This window comes from Manis pentadactyla, chromosome X, assembly GCF_030020395.1.
Source record: "Manis pentadactyla isolate mManPen7 chromosome X, mManPen7.hap1, whole genome shotgun sequence".
Lineage (NCBI taxonomy): Eukaryota > Metazoa > Chordata > Mammalia > Pholidota > Manidae > Manis > Manis pentadactyla.
This window is the reverse complement of record NC_080038.1, coordinates 109,243,639-109,257,277: the sequence shown is the minus strand read 5'-3', so window position 1 is coordinate 109,257,277 and position 13,639 is coordinate 109,243,639.

Here is a 13,639-nt window from a genome sequence, read left to right as displayed (position 1 = left end):
AAACAGTTTGGCATAAATGCATTTGAAGTCACATAGACAAGAAAAGACAAATTGGAACTTCTCTAAAAAGAGAAATTGATTAAATTGAGGGTTTTTGTGTGTCTGTGCAGACCAAAGATAAAATTTATTTTCCTACCCTCAGTCTCTCTCAGAATCTTGACAAGGGCATGAAAAAAACATGGGAAATGCTCTAAAGAGGTAAAATATTATCACTAGATTTGGTATTGAAGGACCAGTAAGAAGCCCAAATAAACATTTTTTTTGTAAAATATTTTATCTCAATTTTATTTGACAATATTCCTCAGTGTGCATTGGAATAATTGGTGTGAACAATAACATTTCCTGGAACACAATAATATAATTATCCTCATCCATGCTGAATGAATCATAATATCTGATTGGGGGAGACAGGAAATAATCATTTTACAAGTTCAGATGGTGAGTTTTACATATATTACTCACCAATTTGTATGTTTGTGTATTAGTTGAGAAGGAATTGGAAAACAAATAATAATTTTGAGTCTCTCATTTTTGCAGATGCCTACTGCTTCAGCTTACCATGAAATTTTTTTGTATATAATTAATTTTTCAAGCTGAATGGCTTTCTTAATTTGGGCCTTCAAAGAAGTATATGAATGTACAAATCATTGACTGTATACTAAAATTGAAGAAATATTGTTCACCAATATGACAGAGACACTTCTTTCTTCTCTGTGACCCTAAATTCTTACTTCTTGGATTTAAATTGTCACCTATATAGAGATGTATCTATATGATTGCACATGCACACATACACATGACTTCCATTAACTTTACTCTTTTTACTCTTTTCTGAGTTTAAACATTAGTTTTGAGAATATACAAGCACAATTCTTCTGATTCAGTAACATAAACTAGCGAAAAGCATTTGTATTGGAAATTTTGGCTGGAAAACCTGCCTTATTAAACAAATTTCTTACTACACATCTTTGCCTTGTTTACATTTTTGCCCATATGTGTCTATGGCATTGTGCCGACTCACAAAATATGCCAGTTTTACAGACGCACTAACTGTTCAGAAAAGATGAATCCAGATGGCTTATCTGGGTAATGGCATGAGTATTATCACCTTGGAAAAATGTCACCTCTCTGTGATAAAACTCTCATTGGTAGCCTATGCTTTCTTAATTAGACCTGTGGTGTGTCAATGGCCACATTTATAATCTTTCATCATCAATGGATAAACCCCATGGTTTTATGATCTCCTCAGCACTCCTGCATCTGGAACACTAGAAAGAGCATGGCAGATGGATGGGCGGAAGATGGCGGCATGAGTAGAGCAGCGGAAATCTCCTCCCAAAACCACATATATCTATGAAAATATAACAAAGACAACCCTTCCTAGAATAAAGACCAGAGGACACAGGACAATATCCAGACCACATCCGCACCTGAGAGAACCCAGCGCCTTGCGAAGGGGGTAAGATACAAGCCCCAGCCTGGCGGGAGCCGAGCACCCATCCCCCCACCTCCCAGAGGGAGAAGAATAGGCAGAGCAGGAGGGAGACGGAGCACAGGACTGCCGAACACACAGCCTCAGCCATCCGGGAGAGAGTGCAGGGCCCTGGATACTAGGAAAACAGGACAGCAAGAACAGTGAGCAGGCACCAGAGGCCGGGCGCCGGAAGACATAAGAAAAGCGAGCAACCAATTTTTTTTTTTTTTTGCTGTTTTGTTTTGGCGAGCGGTTTTTGGAAGTCTTAAAGGGATAGAGCCCCCAATACTAGGGAAACAGGGCAGCAAGAACAGTGAGTGGGCACCGGTGGCCTGGCGCCGGAGGACACCGGAAAAGCGAGGGACCATTTTTTTTATTATTTATTTATTTATTTATTTATTGCTGTTTTGTTTTGGCGAGCGCTTTTTGGAAGTCTTAAAGGGATAGGGACCCCAATACTAGGGAAACAGGGCAGCAAGACCGGTGAGCAGATGCCTGAGGCTGGCGCTGGAGAATAAAGAAAAACAAGTGGCCACCTTTTCTTTTTTTTTTTAATTAAAAAAAATTTTTTTTTTTTTTGTGGTCATTGTTTTGTTTTGGCAGGTGCTTTTTAGAAGTCTTAAAGGGGCAGGACGGGACACTTAATCCAGAGGTAGGGAATCTGGGGATCTCTGGGCACCCTAACCCCTGGGCTGCAGGGAGCAGGGAGGCCCCTTACAGAGATAAATAGCCTCCAGGCCGCTCCCCCTCCAAAGCGACTCCACCATTTTGGAGCAGAGGCCCGAACCAGGCCACGCCCACAGCAACAGCGGAGATTAACTCCATAGCAGTCGGGCAAGAAGCAGAAACCCTGTCTGCGCGCAGCTGCCCAGCACAAGCCACTAGAGGTCGCTGTTCTCCCAGGATAGGAGGGCCACAAACCAACAAGAAGGGAAGTTCTTCCAGCCTTCACTCGTCCCAGCTCTGCAAACTATTCCTATCACCATGAAAAGGCAAAGCTACAGGCAGACAAAGATCACAGAGACAACACCAGAGAAGGAGACAGACCTAACCAGTCTTACTGAAAAAGAATTCAAAATAAGAATCATAAACATGCTGACAGAGATGCAGAGAAATACGCAAGAGAAATGGGATGAAGTCCGGAGGGAGATCACAGATGCCAGAAAGGAGATAGCAGAAATGAAACAAACTCTGGAAGGGTTTATAAGCAGAATGGATAGGATGCAAGAGGCCATTGTTGGAATTGAAACCAGAGAACAGGAACGCATAAAAGCTGACATAGAGAGAGAAAAAAGGATCTCCAGGAATGAAACAATATTAAGAGAACTGTGTGACCAATCGAAAAGGAACAATATCCATATTATAGGGGTTCCAGAAGAAGAAGAGAGAGGAAAAGAGATGGAAAGTATCTTAGAAGAAATAATTGCCGAAAACTTCCCAAACTGTGGGAGGAAATAATCGAACAGACCACGGAAATACACAGAACCCCCAACAGAAAGGATCCAATGAGGACAAAACCAAGACACATAATAATTAAAATGGCAAAGATCAAGGACAAGGAAAGAGTTTTAAAGGCAGCTAGAGAGAAAAAGGTCACCTATAAAGGAAAACCCATCAGGCTAACATCAGACTTCTCGACAGAAACCCTACAGGCCAGAAGAGAATGGCATGATATATTTAATACAATGAAACAGAAGGGCCTTGAACCAAGGATACTGTATCCAGCATGACTATTATTCAAATATGATGGTGGGATTAAACAATTCCCAGACAAACAAAAGCTGAGGGAATTTGCTTCCCACAAACCACCTCTACAGAACATCTTACAGGGACTGCTCTAGATGGGAGCACTAATAGAAAGAGCACAGCACAAAACACCCAACATATGAAGAATGGAGGAGGAGGAATAAGAAGGGAGAGAAGAAAAGAATCTCCAGACAGTGTATGTAATAGCTCAATAAGCGAGCTAAGTTAGGCAGTAAGATCCTAAAGAGGCTAACCTTGAACCTTTGGTAACCACGAATTTAAAGCCTGCAATGGCAATAAGTACATATCTTTCAATAGTCACCCTAATGTTAATGGGCTGAACGCACCAATCAAAAGACATAGAGTAATAGAATGGATAAAAAAGCAAGACCCATCTATATGCTGCTTACAAGAGACTCACCTCAAACCCAAAGACATGTACAGACTAAAAGTCAAGGGATGGAAAAACATATTTCAAGCAAACAACAGTGAGAAGAAAGCAGGGGTTACAGTACTAATATCAGACAAAATAGACTTCAAAACAAAGAAAGTAACAAGAGATAAAGAAAGACACTACATAATGATAAAGGGCTCAGTCCAACAAGAGGATATAACCATTCTAAATATATATGCACCCAACACAGGAGCACCAGCATATGTGAAACAAATACTAACAGAACTAAAGGGGGATATAGACTGCAATGCGTTCATTCTAGGAGACTTCAACACACCACTCACCCCAAAGGATAGATCCACTGGGCAGAAAATAAGTAAGGACACGGAAGCACTGAACAACACAGTAGAGCAGATGGACCTAATAGACATCTATAGAACTCTACATCCAAAAGCAGCGGGATATACATTCTTCTCAAGTGCACATGGAACATTCTCCAGAATAGACCACATACTAGGCCACAAAAAGAGCCTCAGAAAATTCTAAAAGATTGAAATCCTACCAACCAACTTTTCAGACCACAAAGGCATAAAACTAGAAATAAACTGTACAAAGAAAGCAAAGAGGCTCACAAACACATGGAGGCTTAACAACATGCTCCTAAATAATCAATGGATCAATGACCAAATCAAAATGGAGATCCAGCAATATATGGAAACAAATGACAACAACAACACTAAGCCCCAACTTCTGTGGAACACAGCAAAAGCAGTCTTAAGAGGAAACTATATAGCAATCCAAGCATATTTAAAAAAGGAAGAACAATCCCAAATGAATGGTCTAATGTCACAATTATCGAAATTGGAAAAAGAAGAACAAATGAGGCCTAAGGTCAGCAGAAGGAGGGACATAATAAAGATCAGAGAAGAAATAAATAAAATTGAGAAGAATAAAACAATAGCAAAAATCAATGAAACCAAGAGCTGGTTCTTCGAGAAAATAAACAAAATAGATAAGCCTCTAGCCAGACTTATTAAGAAGAAAAGAGAGTCAACACAAATCAACAGTATCAGAAACAAGAAAGGAAAAATCACGACGGACCACACAGAAATACAAAGAATTATTAGAGAATACTATGAAAACCTATATGCTAACAAGTTGGGAAACCTAGGAGAAATGGACAACTTCCTAGAAAAATACAACCTTCCAAGATTGACCCAGAAAGAAAGAGAAAATCTAAACAGACCAATTACCAGCAACCAAATTGAAGCGGTAATCAAAAAACTACCAAAGAACAAGACCCCCGGGCCAGATGGATTTACATCGGAATTTTATCAGACATACAGGGAAGACATAATACCCATTCTCCTGAAAGTTTTCCAAAAAATAGAGGAGGAGGGGATACTCCCAAACTCATTCTATGAAGCTAACATCACCCTAATACCAAAACCAGGCAAAGACACCACCAAAAAAGAAAACTACAGACCAATATCCCTGATGAACGTAGATGCAAAAATACTCAACAAAATATTAGCAAACCGAATTCAAAAATACATCAAAAGGATCATACACCATGACCGAGTGGGATTCATCCCAGGGACGCAAGGATGGTACAACATTCGAAAGTCCATCAACATCATCCACCACATCAACAAAAAGAAGCACAAAAACCACATGATCATCTCCATAGATGCTGAAAAAGCATTTGACAAAGTTCAACATCCATTCATGATAAAAACTCTCAGCAAAATGGGAATGGAGGGCAAGTACCTCAACATAATAAAGGCCATCTATGATAAACCCACAGCCAACATTATATTGAACAGCGAGAAGCTGAAAGCATTTCCTCTGAGATCGGGAACTAGACAGGGATGTCCACTCTCTCCACAGTTATTTAACATAGTACTGGAGGTCCTAGCCACGGCAATCAGACAAAACAAAAACATACAAGGAATCCAGATTCGTAAAGAAGAAGTTAAACTGTCACTATTTGCAGATGACATGATACTGTACATAAAAAACCCTGAAGACTCCACCCCAAAACTACTAGAACTGATATCGGAATACAGCTATGTTGCAGGATACAAAATCAACACACAGAAATCTGTGGCTTTCCTATACACTAACAATGAACCAACAGAAAGAGAAATCAGGAAAACAACTCCATTCACAATTGCATCAAAAAAAATAAAATACCTAGGAACAAACCTAACCAAAGAAGTGAAAGACTTACACTCTGAAAACTACAAGTCACTCTTAAGAGAAATTAAAGGGGACACTAACAGATGGAAACTCATCCCATGCTCGTGGCTAGGAAGAATTAATATTGTCAAAATGGCCATCCTGCCCAAAGCAATATACAGATTTGATGCAATCCCTATGAAACTACCAGCAACATTCTTCAATGAACTGGAACAAATAATTCAAAAATTCATATGGAAACACCAAAGACCCCGAATAGCCAAAGCAATCCTGAGAAAGAAGAATAAAGTAGGGGGGGATCTCACTCCCCAACTTCAAGCTCTATTATAAAGCCATAGTAATCAAGACAATTTGGTACTAGCTCAAGAGCAGAGCCACAGACCAATGGAACAGACTAGAGAATCCAGACATTAACCCAGACATATATGGTCAATTAATATTTGATAAAGGAGCCATGGACATACAATGGGGAAATGACAGTCTCTTCAACAGATGGTGCTGGCAAAACTGGACAGCTACATGTAGGAGAATGAAACTGGACCATTGTCTAACCCCATATACAAAAGTAAACTCAAAATGGATCAAAGACCTGAATGTAAGTCATGAAACCATTAAACTCTTGGAAGAAAACATAGGCAAAAACCTCTTAGACATAAACATGAGTGACCTCTTCTTGAACATATCTCCCCGGGCAAGGAAAACAACAGCAAAAATGAATAAGTGGGACTATATTAAGCTGAAAAGCTTCTGTACAGCAAAAGACACCATCAACAGAACAAATAGGAACTGTACAGTATGGGAGAATATATTTGAAAATGACACATCTGATAAAGGCTTGACGTCCAGAATATATAAAGAGCTCACATGCCTCAACAAACAAAAAACAAATAACCCAATTAAAAAATGGGCAGAGGAACTGAACAGTTCTCCAAAAAAGAAATACAGATGGCCAACAGACACATGAAAAGATGCTCCACATCGCTAATTATCAGAGAAATGCAAATTAAAACAACAATGAGATATCACCTCACACCAGTAAGGATGGCTGCCATCCAAAAGTCAAACAACAACAAATGATGGCGAGGCTGTGGAGAAAGGGGAACCCTCCTACACTGCTGGTGGGAATGTAAGTTAGTTCAACCATTGTGGAAAGCAGTATGGAGGTACATCAAGATGCTCAAAACAGACCTACCATTTGACCTAGGAATTGCACTCCTAGGAATTTACTCTAAGAATGCAGCAATCAAGTATGAGAAAGATCAGTGCACCTCTATGTTTATTGCAGCACTATTTACAATAGCCAAGAATTGGAAGCAACCTAAATGTCCATCGATAGATGAATGGATAAAGAAGATGTGGTACATATACACAATGGAATACTACTCAGCCATAAGAAAAGAGCAAATCCAATCATTTGCAGCAACATGGATGGAGCTGGAGGGTATTATGCTCAGTGAAACAAGCCAAGCGGAGAAAGAGAAATACCAAATGATTTCACTTATCTGTGGAATATAAGAACAAAGGAAAAACTGAAGGAACAAAACAGCAGCAGAATCACAGAACTCAAGAATGGACTAACAGGTTCCAAAGGGAAGGGGACTGGGGAGGATGGTTGGGTAGGGAGGGATAAGGGGCGGGGAGAAGTAGGGGGGTATTAAGATTAGCATGTATGGGGGGGTAGGAGAAAAGGGAGGGCTGTACAACACAGAGAAGGCAAGTAGTGATTCTACAGCATTTTGCTATGCTGATGGACAGTGACTGTAAAGGGGTTTATAGGGGGGACCTTTTATAGGGGAGAGCCTAGTAAACATAAAATTCATCATGTAAATGTAGATTAGTGGTACCAAAAAAAAAAAAGGGCAGTTCCTGTGTGGTAACCTCCAATGAGTTCTACACAAGGGTATAAAGGGCATATAAAAGTGTAGGCAAAGGGTCTGTTTGTGTTTATACAGAGGATCAAAGCCTAATTGGGCTACCCCAAAAATGAACTAAGATACGATATGAAAAAGAACTTCCAACATCAGCACTTTGGAAGACTCATGCCAGAAGATGATCATCAAAAAACCCCAACAAAGATCCACGCACTGCTACAGCTGTAGATGCACTCATCCCACCAGTTCCTGGACTTGCCATGGGAATGAGGAAGGAGATATCTAAGCTGGCCTGTGCATACAGTCAAACAACAAATTTGACTGGATCTATACTATTGGAACTCAATCAAGAATTAGGAGAAGTGCAAATTGTAGTGCTCCAAAATCTTACAACTACAGACTATTTACTGTTAAAAGAACATAAGGGATGTGAACATTCCCCAGGAATGGGTTGTTTTAATTTGTCTGATTTCTCTCAGACTGTTCAAGTTCAGTTGGACAATATCCACCATATCATAGATAAGTTTTCACAAATGCCTAAGGTGCCTAACTGGTTTTCTTGGTTTCACTGGAGATGGCTGGTAATTACAGGTATGCTTTGGTTATGTAACTATACTCCTATTATGTTAATGTGTGTGCACAATTTAAGTAGTAGCTTAAAACCTATACATGCTGAAGTTACTCTACAAGAAGATATGTCAAAGAAATAATCAATCTTCACATGTTTTCTGCCGTCTGCTACTTCTATAGCTTTTCTTCTTCCTTCCTAATTACAACCCTTAAATAGAATTCGTGCCTCATATCAAATTTACCGAGTATCATAATTCTTCCAAGTGGTAAAGATACCTCAAGACAAATGCTGGGCATAAAAGCCACAGGGCATAAATCTGCAAAGAAGTAAAAAGCTAACCTTTTCAAACAATATTGCCTCTCTCTCACTTACCAACTTTACATTTCCCTGTATGGCCCCAGTAGATGACTGGTTAGCCAGAGACGGGTAAGATTCCTCAAGGGAGGAACAACCTAAGACAGGCACAGTCGCAGGGGGGTCATCAGGTGAGAAATTGGGGATCAACAGAGGTGAGGCTTAGAACCTCACCCCCCCTGTTCTGAGAGAAATCTTCTGCATACGTGGATGTTTTATTGCCCTTGTCTAGCTTGGATTAACACATAGTCTACAGGCACACACCTGATCATCTACATTTGCTCTCTTACAACACTAAACTATGTTTTCTACCTTTATCTTGTATCTACCTACCACTTCAGCATTTTATTAAAAATAATAATAATAAAGAGAGAAATGTGGTATCCACATATAAATCAAGTATAAAAATCAAATGAGTATTCATATTTGAACTGACTGTTTATAGTTCATAATGCATGAGCAAAACCAAAGGTTTCTGTGATGGCTGCCCTTGTATTGTTCACCATGTAAGAACTTATTCACTATGTAAGAATTTGTTCCCCATGTAAGAACTTGTTTTTTATACCTCAGAAGATTGGAGACTGACAAAAATTAGGCTTGGGGTGGATTAATGATTGTGCATTGAGCATTGACTCCCCTATACAGAATTTTATTGTTGTTAACAACCATTTGATCAATAAATATGAGAGATGCCCTCACAAACAAACAAACAAACAAACAAAAAAAGTACACACTTCCAGTGGTAAAATAATAAGTTACCGGGATGTAATGAATATAGTCAAGATATTGTAACAGCTTGGTATGGTGATAGCTGGTACCTAGAATTGTCATGTATATAAATGTTGAATCACTATGTTGTACACCTGAAACTAATGTAATGTAATAGTGTGTGTCAACTTCCCTTTAATAAAAAATAATTATCTACAAAAAAAAAATAGAAAGTCCATGGCAAAACTGTGCAGAAAGAGTTTATATGTAAGAAAATATTATTAATTTGAAGGAAATATATATCATATTTACAACAAATCAAGCAATAAAGGTAGGCTATAGCAATAGTATTGCACATGGTCTCCATACTACATTATTCAGTGGCTTTTCATTTGGAAGGGGAACAAGAGAGGAATGACCACAGATGGACTTTATATTTATACACTTTGTATTAGTTTGAAATCAAGTTTAGCAGGAGGAGAAAGTGAGGCTGTTTGTTTCACTAGAGGACAGGAATATAATGCCAACTGGCAAGTAATACTATTGAATCCAACATTTTCCTCAAAGACATTGTATCAAACCATTGGAAGTATTGGATGGTTTGTTTTCTAATCTCTCCTAGATCTAATGAGAGCTCATGACTGTGCTGAACAAGAGATGCCTTTATTTCTTATCTTCTCCTAAGGAGTTAGTTTGGTTAGTCTCTACTTCGGCAAATAAATTTGTTAAACTGCTTTGAGTTTTTCATATCAAATACTTGGCAGAATCAAATCATGTTTAGGCACATCCAAGTCAACTTGAAACAGAAAATAACAGTAGACTTTAGTCAAACTACTCATTTTTGAAGAACAAATGGTTAGTAACTGGTCATACCCTGGTTACTTGATTTAATTTAATTGTCTACACCCACCCTAAATTAGCTTTTCAATAGATGATTAAATTAGCTCTAACATATATAATACTTTCTAAGATTATCTTGGAGTAAAATGTCTTGAATTAAGCAGACTAGTTATTCTCAATTACTTTAAAAAATTTATATTTGTTAAGAAATCTTAAAGAGTATTCACACATGGTGTTTTGGCCAGTTTGGGACCTGTTTCTCCTGTTCATCTGAAAAGCCTTCTTTTAAAATGCTTCTTATCTCTAAGCTAAAAACAGAATGTCACATCATTGTTAATATATCATTTAATAATGTAATATAAATGCATATACTGTCATTTATAAAATTTTTACTAGACAATCTATATATTTAACCTCCTTTTTGTGCCAAGAGAACGAGAATATAAGTTGATCAGTGATTATGAAATTATACATATTTAATGCTTTATAATCATTTTCTTATTTATACTTCTAACTTACAGGACATAGGTAAAGAGTGCTGTGGGAGCATACAGCATGGTTTCATAGAGAAAGTGAAATTTAGAGAATGAGTAGGGATTTATCAAGCATAGAAAGGGAAAAGAGAATATAATTTGATTACTCAAATATATTTGCCTTACAATTTGTGAAACGGTTAAATTTGAGGCTTGATTATTCATGAAAGACATTTATTTTAAATTTATACATAGGTTTATAACATAAATTTAATGAACTATTGGTGTTCATGTAATAATTGGGAGAACAATGAAGTGAAAATGATAAAACTGTTTGAAAAAATATCTCCCTCAGTAATTTAGAAGACAAAATGAGCAGCTGCTGCAAGATAAAAATGGAGCCATGGCCAAAAATCTCTGAACCTTTTAATTTTGCTGTAAAATTGTGTTTTCAGAAAATGTTTTATTTTTTAGTTGTGATTTTTTAATTGAAATATAGTTGATACACAATACTATATTGGTTTCAAATATATAATACAGTGACTCAACAGTTATCTACATTAAATGTTCACCCAAACTAGTGTAGTAACTATCTGTTAACATAGACAGATGTTACAGAATTATTGACTATATTCTCTATGCTGTACTTTCATCCCCATAACTAACTTATATTATGATTAAGATTTTGTGCCTCCTTTTTCCCTAAAAGTATTTCATCCATCCACCGTGAACCCTCCTGGCTGGTAACCACCAGTCACTTCTCAGTGTCTATGAGTCTACTGCTGTTTTGTCTGTTTCTTTTGTTTTGTTTTTAGATTCCATGTATAAGTGAAATCATATGGCAATTGTCTTTCTCCACCTGGCTTATTTCACTTGGCCTAATACCCTCTAGGTCCATCCATATTGTTGAAAATGGAAAGGTGTTTTTCTTTTTTATGGCTGAATAATATTCCATTGTATTTATGTACCACATCTTCTTTATACATTCTTCTAATGCAGGCAACTTTAGTTGCTTCCACATCTTGGCTATTGTAAATAAAGTGGCAATAAACATAGGAGTTCATATATCTTTTTAATCAGATATTTTGTTTACTTTGGATAAATTCCTAGAAGCGGAATTGCTGGGTCTTCTGGTATTTCTATTTTTAGTATTTTGACGAACCTCCATAGTGCTTTCCATAGTAGCTGCACTAAATTACATTGCCATCAACAGTATGGAGGGTTCCCATTTCTCCACATACTCACCAAAACCTGTTATTTCTTGCCTTTGGGATAGTAGCCATTCTTACTGGTGTGAGGTGATATATCATTGTAGTTATGATTTGCATTTTCCTGATAATTAGTGATGTGGCACATCTTTTGATGTGCCTGTTGGCCATCTGTATGTCTAACACCATAAACAAAAGTAAACTCTAAATGGATTAAAGATCTAAATATAAGACATAAAACAATAAAACACTTAGAAAAAAACAGGCAAGAATCTCTTGAATATCAGCATGAGTGATATTTTTCTGGATACATCCCTCTGGGCAAGGGAACCAAAAGAAAAATAAACAAGTGGGACTACATCAAACTAAAAAACTTCTGTACAGCAAAAGACACCATCAGCACAACAGAAAAGGAAACCTACAGTATGGGGGAATATATTCACAAATGATACATCCAATAAGGGGCTAACATCCAAAATATATAAAGAACTCATATGACTCAACACCAAAAGATCAGATATGCTGCCTACAAGAGACTCACTTCAAACTCAAAGACATACACAGACTGAAAGTAAAGGGATTGAAAAAGATATCTTATGCAACTAATAGGGAGAAAAAAGCAGGAGTTGCAGAACTTGTATCAGACAAAAGACACTTTAAAACAAAGAAAGTCACAAGAAACAAAGATGGACATTACATAATGATAAAGGGGTCAGTCCAACAAGAGGATATAACCATTGTAAATATGTATGCACCCAATATAGGAGTACCTAAATATGTGAAATAAATACAAAATTAAAGGGGGAAATACAATGCAATGCATTCATTTTAGGAGACTTTAACACACCAGTCACTCTAAAGGACAGATCAACCAGACAGAAAATAAGTAAGGAGACAGAGGCACTGAACAACACATTAGAGCAGATGGACCTAACAGACATCTACAGAACACTCTACCCAAAAGCAGCAGGATACACATTCTTCTCAAGTGCACATGGAACATTTTCAAGAATAGATCACATAGTAGGCCACAAAAGGACATTCAGTAAACTCAGAAAGATTGAAATTGTACCAACCAGCTTCTCAGACCACAAAGGTATGAAACTAGAAATAAATTAAACAAAAAAAGAAAAAAATCCCACGAACACATGGAGGCTTAACAACATGCTCCTAAAGAACCAATGGATCAATGACCAAATAAAAACAGAGATCAAGCAATATATGGAGACAAATGATAACAATAATTTAACACTGCTAAATCTGTGGTTTGCAGCAAAGGCCATGCTAAGAGGGAAATATATTGCCATACAGGCTTACCTCAGGAAAGAAGAACTATCCCATATGAGCAGTCTGAACTCACAATTAATGAAACTAGAAAAAAAAGAACAAATGAGGCCCAAAGTCAGTAGAAGGAAGGACATAATAAATATCAGAGCAGAAATAAATAAAATTGAGAAGAATTAAACAATAGAAACAATCAATGGAAGCAGGAGCTGGTTCTTTGAGAAAATTAACAAAATAGATAAACCCCTGGCCATACTTATCAAGAAAAAAAGAGACTCTACACACATAAACAGAATCAAAAATTAGAAAGGAAAAAATCACTGCAGATACCACAGAAATACAAAAAATTATGAGAGAATACTATGAAAATCTATATGCTAACAAACTGGATAACCTAGAAGAAATGGAAAACTTTCTAGAAAAATACAACCTTCCAAGACTGACCAAGGAAGAAACAGAAAATCTAAACAGACCAATTACCAGCAACAAAATTGAATCAATAATCAAAAAACTA